We start from the raw sequence: 4,260 nt of genomic DNA, 5'->3' as shown, positions 1-4,260 counted from the left end.
CAAGCGAACTGCTCCCTGCGTGTGGCTGGGTCTCATGGTCAGAGCCGGGCAGACACCCGGACAGGATTTCCTTGAACTGGCAAATGACAGCGGAGGAGGGGCCCCTGCATTGACTGAGCACAGGCCTCTGTTCACACACACACACACACACACACTCAGCTCTGTCACGGAGCACTAACGCCACCCATTTGGTGTCACCGGCTGCAGAAGTAGCTCAGGTGGTGGTGGTTTTCTGTTCGGCGAGCGCCTCCTGTGTGCAGGTCACACGTGGATTCCCAGGAACACTGCCCGTGGTGGGGAGCTCCCGTAACGGACAGAAACGGAGCACGCTCTCCAGCCGGGCGCACCGCGCTCAGGCTCCGGCACCGAGCCCAGCCTCCTCGGTCTTTGCAAACGGCTGGGGAGCAGAGCAGCCTGCAGACCGCAGATGGGCCAGATTGCCAGGGAGCCTCCCAGACACTGTCGTCCCCCTCGGTTTTGCTCATTCTGCGGCAGAACGGGCTGGGCCAACGGAGGACAGCCTGGCTCTCGGGTCAGAGCTCGAAGCAGACCTGGGGTTGGGGTGGGAGGTGCAGTGGGGCACGGGGGCTGAGAGCGGAGGGGGTGGAGCGAAGAGCTGCCAGGCCTGGTCCAAGTGCTTTAAAAGTTGGGTGGCCCTGTCTTTTCCCTCCTGATTCCTAGTGGATACGTTTAAAAATCCAACCCAAACAGTGGGCCTCCGGACTGTGCTTCGCTGGGGTCGGCTACATCGCGGGCAGCTGGCTGCCACCATGGGTTTTGCCTTCCGAGTTGAAGTTCATGACTAGGCCCACCTCCACCCCCATCCTGCAGGGGGAGGGGCAGAGCTTTGATCAGCTGACGGGCGGGGGGCGGGGGGGTGACGCCATTCAGAAACAGGAGCTGATGCCTGGGCCGGGACGGCTGGGCGGGCTTCCCACAGAATCCAGGCGACACTCCAACCCCAGCTCACGGAGGGGAGGGCGAGTGCGAGGAGGTTGGGTCGGAGATGGGGTGCAGAGAGCACCCCATCTGCCTGGTCACCCTGAAACGAAGAACGCTGGGCCTCTTACTTTGAGGCTGTGTCTTGCTTTGCCCCTTCAGGCGGGGTCCGGGTGGGGGAGGAGCAGGAGCAATATTCCCCCCCCCCCCCCCCTGTTGTGATGGGGTGCTGGTCATGGGGGCGCCCTCCGCCCAGCAGGTGGCACCCTCCAGGCTCCCAGAAGGAAGCAGGTGTTCAGCTCAGCAAACCGTGAGACTTGTGAGCAGCAAATGGGGGGGAGGGGGGAGCTTTTCCAACCCAGGTTCCCAGACGCCAGCCCGTGAGCCGGCTCTGGCCACGAGGTGACTCGCGCGGGCACAAGCGCTGTCCCTTCCCTTCCGCAGTCCTTCTCCCGCTCAGGAGCCCCGCTCCCAGCCCCCGTGGACGGCGGCTCAGGCCACCACCCGGCTCTCCGGCAGTTCCAGCGCAGCTCACACTGGCCACGCCGGGACTTACGCTGAGGGTTCCACGTGTGGCACCTCATTGAGCATGTGCCAACTCCCATCTTTCTCATTTAAAAAATAATTTTTAATATTTTTTTTATTGATTTCAGAGGGGAAGGGAGAGGGAGAGAGAGATACATCAATGATGAGAGAGAATCATGGACCGGCTGCCTCCTGCACGCCCCCCAGTGGGGATTGAGCCCACAACCCAGGTGTGTGCCCTGATGGGAAACTGAACCGTGACCTCCTGGTTCATAGTTAATGCTCAACCCCTGAGCCGCACCAGCTGGGCGACCCGTCTCCGTGTCGGCTAGCATTTTGGGCTCAATAAAAGCTTTCTTAAGAGTTTCAGCTCTGGAAGTTCCACGTTTTGTTCAACAGAAGCAACTCCCCGAGGAGCCAGCGAGGGCCCAGGGGAGCTGTCGGCACCTCGGGGTGGCGGGGCCGCGGTGGGAGCCGCCGGGAGCCCGGGGCGAGCACACGTGGGGGTTCTGATGGAGCCAGAGCCCCTGCCACAAGCGCCACTCAAAACGGAGCAGAAGGGACGGCCCTGCTCCTCCTTCCTGCACCCTCTGTTCCTGCAGGAATTGCCACGTGGCCAGCCAGACTGCCCCCTCACACACACCCCAAAAACCAGTTCCCAGGGCAGCCTGGGAAGAGTGGAAGAGGCAAGGATTTGGTGAGTGCCAACACCGCAGCCCAAGTGGCAACAGGGCAGAAATGGGGAGGCAGCGGGGGGCGGGGGGGGGGGGGAGGCGGTTTCTGGGCATGGCGAGGGTGAGGTGCCCCTGGGACCTCCAGGGAGTTGTCCAGGAGGCACTGTCTGGACCCCGATTCCAGAGAGGGGAGACGGCTGCCTCGGCCAGGTGGGAGCCTGCCAGCCCACAGCCCGCAGTGGCGGGAGCAGGGGATGTGCTCACAGGGAAGTGCTCCTGTTACAGGAAACACTCAAAATCACTAGTGGGCCCTAGTGCTTCGTTTTAGGTCTGCAAGCTCCCGTTCCGTTCCCTCCAGCTTCCATCTGAGTCACGTGAACATTCCTCCGGGCTGCACCCAAGGCCTCTGGAGGGAAGGGGGAGGGGAGCACAGATGGAGTGTGGGTGGCCCCAGGCCCGCCCAGCATCCAGCGCTCAGATTACATTCCTCAGCAGGGAGCAGGGCCTGGGCTATTTCTGTCACCTCCTAAGAACTTCTGGGTGACCTGAAGGTGTGAACTTGGAGAGCCCAACAAACACCTGGCTTCCACCCCCAGGTCCTACCCCGGTGCTTGCTGGGAGCCCGCACACATCTGTAAGACGGAGCCGTATCTCTTTGTGGGGTTGCCCTGAGGATTAGATCGGACAATGCTGGCCAAGTGGCCACCTCGGTATTTGGCACATGTGAGCTCAGCAATGGAAGTAAATGTCGTTGGCTGTTATTGGAAGGATGAAAGAGAAACTAGAGGCCCAGTGCATGAAACTCATGCACGGATACCCCCCCCCCCAAGCCGAGCTGTCGGTCTCCGTCTCCCTGTTGGTCCTGAGCTCTGGCCAGTTGAGCCAGAGGGGACAATTTGCACATTAGCCTTTTATTGTATAGGATAAGGAAACTGAGGCTCAGAGTTAGTTCAAAGAAGTGTCAAAAAAACTCTGCTCATTATAGACAGAGTTGGAATAAAGTCTCCTCATTCCCTTACATGTTGCCCCCACTTGTAATCACTCACATATATTGTAACCTGGCCCACACTGATCACTCACATATATGGTATCCGGCCTGGGACAGTGAGAACTGTTTTTGAGTCACTCTGAGGGCACAGAGCAGGGACAGATCTCAATCGGAAGCTTAGCAGAGGATTCTCAGATAAGGAATAGGCTCCTAAGGTTTTGTTTCTTTTCACTTGCTTTAAAAAACAAACAACAACAACAACAATCTCAGCAAAACTCACGTGTTAACTACAGGGCAGCCTTGTTCCAGTCACACCCATTCTCTCTCTCCACCCCCATTTTCTACCTTGGGCCTGGAGGTGGGGCCTGAGACAGGACAGCAGGTAGGGCTGTACACCCAGGGTTTGCCTTTGGGGAAAATCCTTTATTCGAACCCTTTGCCAAATGGGAGACCACCACCAGGGGGCAGGCTAGGAACGGGTTTCTGAAGCTGCTTCAAGGGGAAGGATGACAGACAAACAATAATGCAGCCTGGTGGTTGGGTGGACCCATGCACCAAGAGGTCTCAGGTTCAATTCCTTCGGGATCCATCCCCACTAGGGGGCGCCTACCTCATGGATGTTTCTCTTCATCCCTCTCCCTTCCTCTCTAAACATATAAAACACCTATTTTAAAAAATACTGCAAACGCAGTGCATATTTGCAAACTTCCCACCAAAGCCTTAACGTAGTCTTCACGGGATGATGCTTTGGAGGAAGGGGGTCAGGGGGCTGCGCAGGGCTCGTCCGTCCCCTCCCCGCACCGTTCCGGGGCCTCTGCGGGGTCACCGGGGGCCCAGAGGCTGAGACCCAGCGCCGCACGTGGCGGACCCGCGGGGGAAGGAGGCGCGGCCCGCACGCAGCGCCAGTGAGCGCGTCGCCCGCGCGGGGACCCGGAAGTGGGCCCCTCACGTGCTCTGCGGGAACTAGGCGAGCGCGGGCCAAGGGGCGGGGCGTTTCGCTCGGCGTGCTTGCGTCATTGCGTAGGCTGGCGGGGCCGCGGCTGGGGAGGTGACGTTTCCTGTGGGCGGGCCCAGGGAGCGCGGCCGAGGCCAGCCCCTCCTCTTAAAGCCGCCCGGGTATTTCCGTCTTCTACC

Source organism: Pipistrellus kuhlii, unplaced genomic scaffold (genome assembly GCF_014108245.1).
Source record: "Pipistrellus kuhlii isolate mPipKuh1 unplaced genomic scaffold, mPipKuh1.p scaffold_m20_p_44, whole genome shotgun sequence".
Taxonomy (NCBI): Eukaryota; Metazoa; Chordata; class Mammalia; order Chiroptera; family Vespertilionidae; genus Pipistrellus; species Pipistrellus kuhlii.
Note: the sequence above shows the minus strand (reverse complement) of the source record.